The sequence below is a fragment of the Bufo gargarizans genome, chromosome 4 (assembly GCF_014858855.1).
Source record: "Bufo gargarizans isolate SCDJY-AF-19 chromosome 4, ASM1485885v1, whole genome shotgun sequence".
Lineage (NCBI taxonomy): Eukaryota > Metazoa > Chordata > Amphibia > Anura > Bufonidae > Bufo > Bufo gargarizans.
Window position 1 is genome coordinate 371,205,675 of NC_058083.1, and position 15,778 is coordinate 371,221,452.

Below are 15,778 nucleotides of genomic sequence, written 5' to 3' on the forward strand. Positions count from 1 at the left end.
ACTCACCTAGGGACGACCGCCTTAAGAAGGCACCTGGCATCCCATCACCAAGCCCAATGGGAGCAACACTGTAAGAATCCACAAAGCCACAATCCCGGCTCTCCACGTCCTCCCTCTTCTCATTCTCCTTCTTCTCTCTCTTCCCTTTTGTCCTCCTACTCCACCTTCCACTGTCTCGTCGTTGCGTTCATTTGGCAAAAGGCAGGCTTCCGTAGCCCAAATGTTTGAACGTAAAAAGTTGATGACGCCAAATAATCCTCTTGCCCAAGGTCTGACTGCCAGCTTGTCGGAACTGCTAGCCCACCAACTACTTCCATATACACTGGTGGACTTAGAGGCCTTTAGAAAATTTGTGGCCTTTGGCACAACGCAATGGAAGGTCCCCAGAAGGAAATATTTCCCCCAGAAGGGCATCCCGGAGCTATATGGCCACGTTCAGCGTCAGATGTATCTTGGCACACAGTGTCGGAGCCAAGATTCATCTGACCACAGACACATGGTCTGGCAAAAAATGGCAGAAAAGGTACATAACTTTTACTGCCCACTGGGTGAACCTTCTGACGGCCGTCAAGCATGCTTCCGTTGCACCCGTGTGGATTTGGTGTTACCACCACGTATTACATGCAGGCCTGCCTCTTCTTTTTCTCCTACTCCATCCTCAATCTCTACCTCAACTGACTCCTCCTTTTCCACTGCTACCGCCTCTTCCGCTGCATCCCCCCAGCTCCCCAGAACCTATTCAACGTGCCAGATGAGACGTTGCCATGCTGTGCTGCAGCTGTTGTGACTGGAAGCCAAGAGCCACACCGGTCCTGAACTCCTTTCAGCTATGTCACAGCCAGATCAGTGGCTAACCCCACTCAATTTGACAGTTGGTAAAGTGGAGTGTGACAACGGTGCAAATCTTCTGAGTGCTGAAACAGGGCAAAATGACACATGGCAAATGTCCTGAACTTAGTCGTGCAGCGATTCGTTGCCAAATACCCCGGGGTCCAGGACATCTTGCGGCAGCCCTGGAAAATCTTTGGCCATTTTACTTTCAATCGTTTTATTGTCAGAGTTATGGCTCATGTCAGAAGTAATACAGCATTCAAATACTTGCAGTAATATAAAACAGTGAGCACAATACTCAATTTTCCATTTCAATACAAATAGGAATATACAAAAATTGTAGAAATTACATAGCACAAATTATGTCATGTAAAGCATTACAAACAACATAAGTTTGGCAATAAGCCGAGCCGTGTCTACCACCCATTTAAAACACAAATGCATCCTCTTAAAGAGACATCCAATAATACCTATATGTAGGAACAATCATTGAACCATAACGATTTCTACTCTCCTCCCCCCAACCCATATTAGCTTTGCCCCAGTTATACTGGAACTGTTTGACCCGCATCCCCCCAGCATTTCCATACAGACTCATGACGGGCAACCTGAAAGGTACGGTGAGCAATAATATATTTATATGCTTTGGTGGTATTAACTGCATTAACGATCTCATGAAGATCAGGTATGGAAGTACTTTTCCAATATCTTGTGATTGCCAATTTGGTGGCCAGTAGTAAATGTAAAACGATGGTCCTAAATTTGGAGGGTATTTTGTCTAAATCTATCAGCAGCAAGGCTAGAGCTGGATTCTGAGGGATGCAGTGTCCAACAATTCCTGAGACTTTTTCAAATACTTAAGACCAAAGAGAGTAGATTTCTGGACATGACCAGAGTATGTGTAGTAATGTACCCCTATGTCTGCACCCCCTCCAACACTCTATGCTGGTATTTGGAAAGAATGTATGCAACCTGACCGGGGTATAGTACCACCTAAGAGTCGTCTTAAGAAAAGCTTCTACATGTGAGGAACATTTAAGAGTGGAAATAGCAATCTTATTAGCAGCTGACCATTGAGCTGGGGTAAATGATGTTTTTAATTCGGCCTCCCATGCTAAGAAAGTGGTAGTTTTAGTGAATCGACCTTTATCTCCCAGGTACAGGTATAGGGGTTTAAGCCCTTTCTGAGCTGGACTCTGAATGGACCACTGTAGCAATAACTGGGTATGGTTCCTGAGAGTGAAAGAGGGGTTTTTAGACAGGGCATGTCTAATCTTAAGAAACAAAAACGCCTCCTGTTGGGGGACTTTGTACGATTGATTGATTTCGCTAAAGGATTTCAGATCTGAACCCGTCAATAGGTCCGCTATTGTAGAAATTCCGTAATTTCTCCACACCCTCACATTTAAATCTGGGGTCAGATATTGAAGAGATTCTATGGGAGTTAGGTGTGCCAGCGAGACGGGGGCCGCCCGACACCTTCCATGATACTCTTTCCAAAAAGCTAATGATGTAGAGATATAAAATGCCGGATGGAGTCCTGCATATTCATCGTGCAATGCGGCCATATGAAGGGCACGTAGGTTTTTCCCAGGGATTTGTGACTGTTCAATCTGTACCCAATGCTTTCCTGTTTCCCCTCCCCACCACTCTTTAAGCTGATTGACCCTAGAGGCTAGATAATAGTCATACAGGTTGGGCATACCTACACCCCCATATCTCTTATGCCTACTCATAATGCTTTTAGCTATTCTAGGTTTAGCTTTATTCCATATGAATGAGCTTAGCATCCTGTTTGCTAAATTAAAAAAGAATATTGGTACTGGGATAGGGATAGTGCGGAATAAGTATAAAAGTTTGGGAAGTATATGCTGCTGAAAAGCAGCGATACGGCCTAGCCAAGATAACTCCGCTTTCGCCATACTATCAAACTCTGGTTGAAGTGAATGTAGAAGGGGAGGAAAGTTGGCTCTGTACAATTCTTGCGGTGTCACTGTAACTTTAAAACCCAAGTACTGTACCGAAGATTCCTGCCAGTCTAGAGAAAATTCTTCCTTTAATTGGGACAATGTCCCTCTAGGGATCCCCAGCGAAAGAGCTTGCGATTTGCTTTCGTTAATTTTGTAGTATGATATAGCCCCATAAGAACGGATGATACTCATCACCACCCTCAAAGATTTCCGAGGATTCGTTAGGGACAGAACAATGTCATCTGCGTACATTGATATGCAATGTTGTCTGTTTCCAATTTGTACTCCCGTCACATCAGACGCTTGGCGGATCACTTGTGCCAATGGCTCCAATGATAAAATAAATATCAAAGGAGATAGGGGGCATCCCTGTCTCGTGCCATTAGATAATAAAAACGGGTCGGACAATACTCCATTCGCTAAGACTCGGGCTGACGGGCTGGAATAAAGAACTTTTATTGCTTGTATTGTTGACTCTGGGGAAACCCATTTTGTGGAGCACCGAGAAGACAAACAACCAATTGACTCGATCGAAAGCCTTCTCGGCATCCAAAGTGACCAAAACTGATGGTATCCTATATCTGTTCACAAAATCAACCAAGTTCAGTACCCTCCTTGAGTTGTCTGTAATCTGACGCCCTTGAACAAAACCTACTTGATCTGGGGCCACTAGGGTTGGGATGATAGCTGCTAATTGGGATGCTAAGATCTTTGCATAAATTTTAAGGTCTGTATTAAGTAAGGAGATGGGGCGAAAATTCTGAGGGGTGGATGGATCCTTACCAGGTTTGGGTAAAGTCACTATAACCGCTTCCAACATTTCTTTGGGCATTTTACCCGTTTCCATGGCACGAGACAGCGATGCATGAAGATGTGGTAGCAAGTGATCAGAGAAGGTCTTATAATAGGAGTTTGGAAACCCATCAGGACCAGGACTTTTATTATGTGGTAAGCCTTTTATCACCTTCAGTATTTCAGCCTGAGTGACAGTAGCCACAAGGGATTCTCTCTGCCCTTTATCTAAAGAGGGCAATGCTAAGGAATCTAGGAAGGCATCTATGTCTCCAGGGGAGGCGGGAATGAAACCAGTTTCATCCTTCAAATTATACAGTTGAGAATAATATGAATTGAATCTGTTGGCAATAGCTTTCGGATCATACAACTTGAAGGATTTTGACGGGTCCCATAAAAAGGCAATCTTTGATTTTAAGGCTCTTGCTTTAACCCGGTTTGCTAACAACCTCCCTGCTTTGTTGGCTTGCGAGTAGTACGTAGCCTTAGTCCTCTTGAGCGCTAGCTCGTATGAGTGCAAAAAGCTTTCTCTGAGTTGGGATCTGAGAACTTTCAATTTGTCAGAGAGCTCCCTTGATGGAGAGGTCTTATTCTGGGCCTCTACAGTTTGTAACTGCTTAATAAGGTCATTTTGGTGTTTTTCTCTAGACCTTTTGTGCATGTGACTTAGCTTCAATAGGATGCCCCTAATATACGCCTTGTGCGCTGTCCATACTATAGCAGGATCCGATACCGAGGCAGTATTAAATTTGAAATATTCTTGTAATGCCGCAGAAACTTCAGATTGGTATTTAGTGTTCGCTAGTAGAAAGTCATTAGCCCTCCATAACGGGTTTGGTGGGGCAGAAAATTCCTCTTTTATTTCTAAGGACACCGGGGCGTGATCAGACCAGGTGATCGTCCCAATGGAGGATTTCACCGACGCGTTCAACGAAGCTCTATCAACTAAAAACAAATCTATACGGGAGTATGACTGGTGTGCAGGGGAAAAATAAGAGAAATCTCTCTCTGAGGCATGATGGATACGCCATACATCGTACAGGGAATTATCAAGCAGTGACGGCATAAGTGAAGGATTGCAAGCCCTGGAGATTGAGGAGGAGTCATGGGCTGGGTTGGGAGCTAGGTTAAAATCTCCGCAGATACTCACTCTGCCTTCTTTCAGGGAGCGGATTTTCCTAAAAAGTTTGTTGATAAAACGCAAAGGGCGGACATTCGGAACGTACACCCCTACCAGTGTATAGACAACATTATTTATGGAGCAGATATGGATGATGTAACGCCCCCCTGGGTCAATTACCGTATTCTTTGCCGTATGCGCTACTGAATTTCGTATTGCTAAGAGTACTCCCCTCTTTTTACCTACCCCATGGGAATGGATCAAGATTGGGAAAGAAGGATGTTTTAACCTCCCTACATCAGCTTCTACTAAATGCGTCTCCTGTGCCCAAAAGATATCACATTTAATCGAGAGTGCCTCCCTCCACTCATCCGCCTCTTGTAAGGGCTATTCAAACCCCTTACATTTAAAGATCCGATTGTTAACACCATTTTGCTGAGTATAATACAGCTAAATAGAAGTCACTCGGGCGATGTGGAGGAAGGCACCCCTCAGCACAATGCGTTGTAATCAAATGCATAGTGACAAATCGACACGGCTCAAGGAAAAAACAGATATAGAAAAACATTAACAGTGTAAACCAAAACTGACCGCCCAGCAAAAGGGGCAGTAGAGAAGTAGCACAAGGGTTATAATGCAAAACCCCTTGTGATTGTCGGTGGGGGAATACAGTCATGCCTACCACCAGGAGGATTCAAGAAGGTGAAACACATCCCTGCTCCATCTAATTGCAGGCTAGTTGACAGGACCTTTTACCGATGTTTCTTCTGGTGTCTTCTTTCCACCCGTTGCCAATCTCCCTCTCCTTCTTGGCGTAGCTGATGCCTCTCGTTATGGACCTCAGCTAAAGCGATATTCCAAGCATCTAAAACGGCTTTACCCTCCTCCATTGTGCGAATTACTACCACTGCTCCATTCCTCTGAACTAGAAACTTTACCGGGTAGCCCCAACGGTACGGAACGGAGTGGGATCTCAACGCCAGAGTGATTGGAGCTAGCGTGCGCCGTAGTTGCAGGGTTACCGCTGAGAGATCTGCAAAAAGTTTCACTGACTGGTAAGGGTCAGGCAAAGACTCCAATTTCCTTGCTGCGGCCAATGTGTCCTCTTTTGCCTGAAAGAAGTGCAGGCGGGCCAGCACATCTCGTGGTACATCCTCTGATAGGTGCTTTGGTTTGGCAATCCTATGCGCCCGATCAATGATAAGGTCTTGATCTGTGCAATCAGGCAAAAGGAGCTTAATTAACTTTTTAATATAGGCTTGGAGGTCCGTAGTCTGGACCGATTCTGGTACTCCGCGTAGCTTCAGGTTATTCCTGCGGGACCTATCTTCTAGGTCCGCCACTTTTGCTTTTAAATATGCAATTTCTTCCGATTGGGCTTCATGGGAGTCTATGAGATTGTTGTGCGACTCAGCAAAATCACCCATTTTATGCTCCACATGCTGAACTCTGTTGTCCAGATCTATAACAGATTTTTGAACCGTAGCAATTAATTGTGACAAGTGGCTGGTAACCGAGTGGTTAAAGGCCAGAAGCATGTCCTTTAGTAGCATACTAGACGCCGGTTTGTCATCTGTAGGAAATTTACACAGCACCTCCGACAGTGTGCCAGTGTCTGTCGAGCCAAGGCTTTCACATGTTTCCTGGGCTTCTGTCCCAGGGTCCTGCAGCCTAGGTCTCTGTTTCGCCGGACTTGCGTTCGGAGACTGTCGCGTCACCGGGCTGCCTGAAGGCGCCATGTTATACCCCAACTTGCCCTCACTATTTGCAAGCTCACCCGAACGGATCTGTGATGGGGATCCACGAGGGCTCTGCTGCTGCAAGCCGCTTCCATCTGAAGCTCAGGGAGAGTGAGCGCTTGCGGTCGATGTCGGGCTGGAGCTTGACTCTGCCTGCGCATCTAGTGTGCCGGCGCCATCTTTGTCACGATCGTGCGTGAAGAAAAACTCCAGTTTCCGTTGCCTTTTGATGCTTCTTTTTCCCCTGGTCATCATTAGGGAAGGTTTTGATGCCAATCGGCACTGAAGGGAGAAGACAGGAAGCAAAAATAAGGTCTCGCTGGACTGGAACGCGGTGTTGGAGCAGGAGCTCTTGAATCAAGCGGCCATTCTCCTCGGCTTCTCGGCCACGCCCCATCTTTGGCCATTTTAGAAGATCTTACATGGCCATGACTTGCCTTTCTGATGTTCAGCGGCGACACTACTTGCCCGTCAGACTGATTAGTAACTGCCCGAGGCGCTGGAACTCCACCTTGTATATGCTTGATAGGCTGCTCCAGCAGAAATGTGACTACCTATACAAACTCTGCGGCAGGACAGGTTCTGGAGTGCATGTTCTTTTTTCACTGCTCCAGCGGCTTCTCATGCGCGACACATGCATACTTCTGCGGCCATTTGATGAGATCACCAAACTGGTCAGTCGTAGCCAGGGCGCCATCAGTGACATTGTACCTGACGCCTTCTTTCTAAAGCGTGCATTGCATTGTGTCATTGATCAAGCCATCGAGGAGCAGGAAGATGAGGAAGTTGCAATGCTTAATGAATTCCCAGGAGGGCTGGGCCGCTTCACCACTTCCAATTTAGTGCAAATGGGGGCCTTCATGCTCCAGTGTTTGAAGAGGGAACCCCGTATAAAAAGAATAAAGGGAAAGGACCAGTACTGGGTGGCAACATACTTAAACCCCCGGTACAAACACAAAATGGAGGACATGTTACCAGCATCCGCATTTCCTGTCCACTGCCACCAAACTTCCGGTCCACAGCTCTGGAAAAAAATTAAGCATGTCCCATTCTTGTCCGCAGCTGTGGACAAGAATAGGAATAAACTATTAAGTGCCAGCGATGTGCGGCATCAGTGTTTTGCTTTCCGCAATTTGCAGACCACAAAACACTATGGACATCTGAATGGACGCTTAACAGGATTATTTATCTGTATAGCATATTATGTTATTATTTGTGCATAGTGTAACACATGTAAAACACTATATGTTTTGTGCAAGGTTTAATAACATTATTGGTGTGTAACGTGTAATAGATCATATTTATAACGTATAACGTATGATGTTCACACTTTTATTTCTTGCACGTTATGACAGCAATATCAACTTATACTCTAAAGTCATTATTCATGATAAATGGCTATTTTTTTTCATGGTAAACTAAGCATCAGCAGCAAGGAGTTAAAGGGGGGTTATCCAAACCCTATAAGGCCCCCCAAAATGCCAGGGCACCTCATACAGGCAATACTTAGCCCACTCCCGACACCCGCGTCATTGATGCACACACGGTCGCCACTGCATGAAAACATCCAGAGACGTGGGGGGCAATCAATAGCAGGCCACAATGGGAAGAAGCCTCCTTAGCATCAAGGGTGATGCTAGGGAGGCTAATTTCCTTCAAGGCCTGCTATTGGCTGCACCCCCCGAGCATAAGTATTACCTGCATGTGGTTGCCAAGCATTTTGGCGGGCATAATAGGGGTTGGATAACCACTTTAAAGAGGACCTTTCACCAGAATAACATCTAAACTAACTATACAGACGTGTAGAGCGGCGCCCAGGGACCCCCCTGCACTTACTGTTATCCCTGGGTGCCGCTCCGTTCGTCCGGTATAGCCTCCGGTATCTTCATAGTTAGGCTCCACCCAGGGGAACCTGACAGCGTCTCTTTCTCCTATGCTGTAGCGCTGGCCAATCACAGCGCTCAGCTCATAGCCTAAGAGGCTTTTTTTTCTCTCAGGCTATGAGCTGAGCGCTGCGATTGGCCAGCGCTACAGCATAGGAGAAAGAGACGCTGTCAGGTTCCCCTGGGTGGAGCCTAACTATGAAGATACCGGAGGCTATACCGGGCGAACGGAGCGGCACCCAGGGATAACAGTAAGTGCAGGGGGGTCCCTGAGCGCCACTCTACACGTCTGTATAGTTAGTTTAGATGTTTTATTCTGGTGAAATGTCCTGTTTAACAGTTAGGATACCAGAGTTTTTTTTTCATTTTTGCCTTTTAAGTTTTCTTCCCTATCGTCCTTGTGCAATAATTTTTATTTTTTTTTTTCAGGTATCATATCCATATAAGAGCTTATTTTTTACAGGACAAGTTGTATTTTCTAATGCCACCATTTATTTTGGCATACAATGTAGAGGGAAGCAGGCAAAAAAATCCAAATGGGGTGGCATTGGAAAAAAATAATGCAATTCCTCCACCATTTTATGGGCTTTGTTACTGCGGCGTTCCATTTGCGGTGAAAATTACCTGTGCCTTTTATTCTCGGGGTCAGTAGGAATACAATGGGGTGTGGCAGGGGAGGAGCCAGGGCAGTGTCAAGGGTGAAGTTGCAGATAGCTGGAACTTATAAATAAACGACTGACTGGCTTGACCACAAACTAAGGAGCATATAGGTGAGCCCTATAAAACCCTAAGAGCTCTCCCTGACTGCTATGCACATGCAAGGGTCTCAATGGTAGACGATTGCATGCCCACGACCCTAAGACTGTGTGACACCTGAAAACTCTATAATAGTAAGGGGACACGACCACCGTCTCCCTGCACTTACTACGGACGGAGTCAGGGTCACCTAGAATCGAGCCAGCAAGGAAACACAGTAAAGGAAAAGACTTATCTGAGTAAACAGCAGCAGCAGTCTCCAGCAGTGAACAATTCATCCAGGAAGTAGTATAAACCGCAAAGGCAGTATGGGAAGGAATATAAAGGAAGACGATTAGTCTAAATAAGTGACACCTGGCAGAAGGAAAGGAGATGACAAAGTGAAACCAAAACAAAGAACGTCATACAAGAGGTAGAGAAGAACGTCTGTCAGACATTCTCACAGAACTGGCGGTGACAGTACCCCTCCCTCTACGGATGGACTCCGGACACCTAGAGCCCACCTTCTCAGGATGAGACCTTCGGAAAGCCCTGATGAGACGAGTGGCCTTAATGTCCGCCACTGGGACCCACATCCTCTCCTCAGGACCATAACCCTCCCAATGAACGAGGTACTGAAGACAACCACGGATAATGCGAGAATCCACAATCCTAGAGACCTGAAATTCAAGATTACCATCAACAAAAATCCGAGGAGGAGGCAAAGAGGATTGTACAGTGGGTTGGACATAAGGTTTTAATAGGGACCTGTGAAAAACATTATGGATCTTCCATGTCTGAGGAAGATCAAGACGGAAGGCAACGGTATTGATGACGGACAAGATCTTATAAGGCCCAATAAACTTAGGACCCAACTTCCAGGAGGGAACCTTCAGTTTGATATTCTTTGTAGACAACAACACCAAATCACTCACATTCAGGTCCGAACCAGGCACACGTCTCTTATCCTCCTCACGCTTATATCTCTCACTCATCCTCTTCAGATTACCCTGAATCTTTTGCCAAATAAATGACAAAGACGAGGAAAATATCTCCTCAGCAGGTAAAGCAGAAGACCCCTCTCCAGAGAATGTCCCAAACTGCGGATGAAACCCATATGCACTAAAGAATGGTGACTTATCAGAGGACTCCTGGCGACTGTTATTTAAAGCAAACTCAGCAAGGGACAAAAAAGAATACCAATCCTCCTAATTCTCCGCCACAAAACAGAGCAGATATGTCTCCAGATTCTGATTAACGCATTCGGTCTGACCATTCGACTGTGGGTGAAAAGCAAAAGAGAACGACAACCGAATCCCCAAGCGAGAACAGAAGGCCTTCCAAAATCTGGAAACAAATTGTGTGCCCCTATCAGAAACAATGTCTGAAGGAATGCCATGCAATTTAACAATGTGATCAACAAACGCTTGCGCCAGCGTCTTAGCATTGGGTAACGCAGGAAAGTGAATGAAATGCGCCATTTTGCTAAAACGAATCACAGTCTTCCCCGAGGAACGAGGCAGGTCCGTAATGAAGTCCATGAACAGATGCGTCCAAGGACGAGAAGGAATGGGTAAACGGGAGGAGAGAACACGATGGCCGTGAATGAGGGACCTTGGCACGAGCGCAGATCTCGCAGGCTGCCACAAAACCCTCAACCGTCTTACGAAGAGCCGGCCACCAGAATCTCTGAGCAATGAGATCCACTGTGGCTCTACTACCCGGGTGCCCAGCAAGGACAGTATTGTGGTGCTCCTTAAAAACCTTGTGTTGTAAAGCGAAAGGCACAAACAACCTCCCAGGAGGACAAAGATCAGGAGCCTCTGCCTGGGCTGCCTGAACCTCTGCCTCCAAATCAGGATAAAGAGCAGAGATGACCACCCCATCAGCCAAAATAGGACCCGGGTCTTCAAAGTTCCCCCCTCCCGGAAAGCAACGTATTTAGACAAAAAAAAAGAGAAGGCGCTCATAGAGTAAATAAGTAAAATACTGTTTTTCCTTGTCTAGGAGAGGTAATGTGCTCACCTGTCAAAGTTGCACCTAATTGGGTGCAACTACAATGGAGGATGAACAATAACGGTGATTGGTTGGTGCCGCGGGTCTTGTCCAAACACCCTTTGGTCGGGGCCAAACCGCCAATCCGGTGAATGTGAGAGCTAAAGGTTTGCTGGACCGAGGAAGTCCAAGAGGAACGGACAAAATGAAGGGCGCAGGACCGCAACCAATGGTCAAAAAGATATTTGATTTATTCAGAGACAACGCGTTTCGGGGTTCATGACTAGAGTTGAGCGAACACCTGGATGTTCGGGTTCGAGAAGTTCGGCCGAACTTCCCGAAAATGTTCGGGTTCGGGATCCGAACCCGATCCGAACTTCGTCCCGAACCCAAACTCCATTGAAGATAATGGGGACCCAAACTTTTCGGCACTAAAACGGCTGTAAAACAGCCCAGGAAAGGGCTAGAGGGACTGCAAAAGGCAGCAACATGTAGGTAAATCCCCTGCAAACAAATGTGGATAGGTAAATGAATTAAAATAAAAATTAAATAAATAAAAATAACCAAAATAAATTGGAGAGAGGTCCCATAGCAGAGAATCAGGCTTCACGTCACCCACCACTGGAACAGTCCATTCTCAGATATTTAGGCCCAGCACCCAGGCAGAGGAGAGAGTTCCCGTAACAGAGGATCTGGCTTCATGTCAGCAGGGAATCAGTCTTCATGTCATAGCAGAGAATCAGGCTTCACGTCAGCCACCACTGCAACAGTCCATTGGCATATATTTAGGCCCAGCACCCAGGCAGAGGAGAGAGGTCCCGTAACAGACAATCTGGCTTCATGTCAGCAGAGAATTAGTCTGCATGTCATAGCAGAGAATCAGGCTTCACGTCAGCCACCAATGCAACAGTCCATTGTCAGATATTTAGGCCCAGCACCCAGGCAGAGGAGAGAGGTCCCGTAACAGAGGATCTGGCTTCATGTCAGCAGAGAATCAGTCTTCATATCATAGCAGAGAATAAGGCTTCACGTCACCCACCACTGCAACAGTCCATTTTCATAAATTTAGGCCCAGCACCCAGGCAGAGGAGAGAGGTCCCGTAACAGAGGATCTGGCTTCATGTCAGCAGAGAATCAGTCTGCATGTCATAGCAGAGAATCAGGCTTCACGTCAGCCACCACTGCAACAGTCCATTGTCATAAATTTAGGCCCAGCACCCAGGCAGAGGAGAGAGGTCCCGTAACAGACAATCTGGCTTCATGTCAGCAGAGAATCAGTCTTCATGTCATAGCAGAGAATCAGTCTTCATGTCATAGCAGAGAATCAGGCTTCACGTCACCCACCACTGTAAGAGTCCATTTTCATAAATTTAGGCCCAGCACCCAGGCAGAGGAAAGAGGTCCCGTAACAGACAATCTGGCTTCATGTCAGCAGAGAATCAGTCTTCATGTCATAGCAGAGAATCAGGCTTCACGTCACCCACCACTGCAACAGTCCATTTTCATAAATTTAGGCCCAGCACCCAGGCAGAGGAGAGAGGTCCCGTAACAGACAATCTGGTTTCATGTCAGCAGAGAATTAGTCTGCATGTCATAGCAGAGAATCAGGCTTCACGTCAGCCACCAATGCAACAGTCCATTGTCAGATATTTAGGCCCAGCACCCAGGCAGAGGAGAGAGGTCCCGTAACAGAGGATCTGGCTTCATGTCAGCAGAGAATCAGTCTTCATATCATAGCAGAGAATCAGGCTTCACGTCACCCACCACTGCAACAGTCCATTTTCATAAATTTAGGCCCAGCACCCAGGCAGAGGAGAGAGGTCCCGTAACAGAGGATCTGGCTTCATGTCAGCAGAGAATCAGTCTGCATGTCATAGCAGAGAATCAGGATTCACGTCAGCCACCACTGCAACAGTCCATTGTCATAAATTTAGGTCCAGCACCCAGGCAGAGGAGAGAGGTCCCGTAACAGACAATCTGGCTTCATGTCAGCAGAGAATCAGTCTTCATGTCATAGCAGAGAATCAGGCTTCACGTCACCCACCACTGCAACAGTCCTTTTTCATAAATTTAGGCCCAGCACCCAGGCAGAGGAGAGAGGTCCCGTAACAGACAATCTGGCTTCATGTCAGCAGAGAATTAGTCTGCATGTCATAGCAGAGAATCAGGCTTCACGTCAGCCACCAATGCAACAGTCCATTGTCAGATATTCAGGCCCAGCACCCAGGCAGAGGAGAGAGGTCCCGTAACAGAGGATCTGGCTTCATGTCAGCAGAGAATCAGTCTGCATGTCATAGCAGAGAATCAGGCTTCACGTCACCCAACATTGGAACAGTCCATTGGCATATATTTAGGCCCCGGCACCCAGACAGAGGAGAGGTTCATTCAACTTTGGGTAGCCTCGCAATATAATGGTAAAATGAAAATAAAAATAGGATAGAATGAGGAAGTGCCCTGGAGTCCAATAATATATGGTTATGGGGAGGTAGTTAATGTCTAATCTGGACAAGGGACGGACAGGTCCTGTGGGATCCATGCCTGGTTCATTTTTATGAACGTCAGCTTGTCCACATTGGCTGTAGACAGGCGGCTGCGTTTGTCTGTAATGACGCCCCCTGCCGTGCTGAATACACGTTCAGACAAAACGCTGGCCGCCGGGCAGGCCAGCACCTCCAAGGCATAAAAGGCTAGCTCTGGCCACGTGGACAATTTAGAGACCCAGAAGTTGAATGGGGCCGAACCATCAGTCAGTACGTGGAGGGGTGTGCACACGTACTGTTCCACCATGTTAGTGAAATGTTGCCTCCTGCTAACACGTTGCGTATCAGGTGGTGGTGCAGTTAGCTGTGGCGTGTTGACAAAACTTTTCCACATCTCTGCCATGCTAACCCTGCCCTCAGAGGAGCTGGCCGTGACACAGCTGCCTTGGCGACCTCTTGCTCCTCCTCTGGCCTTGGCGACCTCTGCCTGGGCTGCCTGAACCTCTGCCTCCAAATCAGGATAAAGAGCAGAGATGACCACCCCATCAGCCAAAATAGAACCCGGGTCTTCAAAGTTCCCCCCTCCCGGAAAGCAACGTATTTAGACAAAAAAAAAGAGAAGGCGCTCATAGAGTAAATAAGTAAAATACTGTTTTTTCTTGTCTAGGAGAGGTAATGTGCTCACCTGTCAAAGTTGCACCTAATTGGGTGCAACTACAATGGAGGATGAACAATAACGGTGATTAGTTGGTGCCGCCGGTCTTGTCTAAACACCCTTTGGTCGGGGCCAAACCGCCAATCCGGTGAATGTGAGAGCTAAAGGTTTGCTGGACCGAGGAAGTCCAAGAGGAACGGACAAAATGAAGGGCGCAGGACCGCAACCAATGGTCAAAAAGATATTTGATTTATTCAGAGACAACGCGTTTCGGGGTTGAAGATAATGGGGACCCGAACTTTTCGGCACTAAAACGGCTGTAAAACAGCCCAGGAAAGGGCTAGAGGGCTGCAAAAGGCAGCAACATGTAGGTAAATCCCCTGCAAACAAATGTGGATAGGTAAATGAATTAAAATAAAAATTAAATAAATAAAAATAACCAAAATAAATTGGAGAGAGGTCCCATAGCAGAGAATCTGGCTTCCCGTCACCCACCACTGGAACAGTCCATTCTCAGATATTTAGGCCCAGCACCCAGGCAGAGGAGAGAGTTCCCGTAACAGAGGATCTGGCTTCATGTCAGCAGGGAATCAGTCTTCATGTCATAGCAGAGAATCAGGCTTCACGTCAGCCACCACTGCAACAGTCCATTGGCATATATTTAGGCCCAGCACCCAGGCAGAGGAGAGAGGTCCCGTAACAGACAATCTGGCTTCATGTCAGCAGAGAATTAGTCTGCATGTCATAGCAGAGAATCAGGCTTCACGTCAGCCACCAATGCAACAGTCCATTGTCAGATATTTAGGCCCAGCACCCAGGCAGAGGAGAGAGGTCCCGTAACAGAGGATCTGGCTTCATGTCAGCAGAGAATCAGTCTTCATATCATAGCAGAGAATAAGGCTTCACGTCACCCACCACTGCAACAGTCCATTTTCATAAATTTAGGCCCAGCACCCAGGCAGAGGAGAGAGGTCCCGTAACAGAGGATCTGGCTTCATGTCAGCAGAGAATCAGTCTGCATGTCATAGCAGAGAATCAGGCTTCACGTCAGCCACCACTGCAACAGTCCATTGTCATAAATTTAGGCCCAGCACCCAGGCAGAGGAGAAAGGTCCCGTAACAGACAATCTGGCTTCATGTCAGCAGAGAATCAGTCTTCATGTCATAGCAGAGAATCAGTCTTCATGTCATAGCAGAGAATCAGGCTTCACGTCACCCACCACTGTAAGAGTCCATTTTCATAAATTTAGGCCCAGCACCCAGGCAGAGGAGAGAGGTCCCGTAACAGACAATCTGGCTTCATGTCAGCAGAGAATCAGTCTTCATGCCATAGCAGAGAATCAGGCTTCACGTCACCCACCACTGCAACAGTCCATTTTCATAAATTTAGGCCCAGCACCCAGGCAGAGGAGAGAGGTCCCGTAACAGACAATCTGGCTTCATGTCAGCAGAGAATTAGTCTGCATGTCATAGCAGAGAATCAGGCTTCACGTCAGCCACCAATGCAACAGTCCATTGTCAGATATTTAGGCCCAGCACCCAGGCAGAGGAGAGAGGTCCCGTAACAGAGGATCTGGC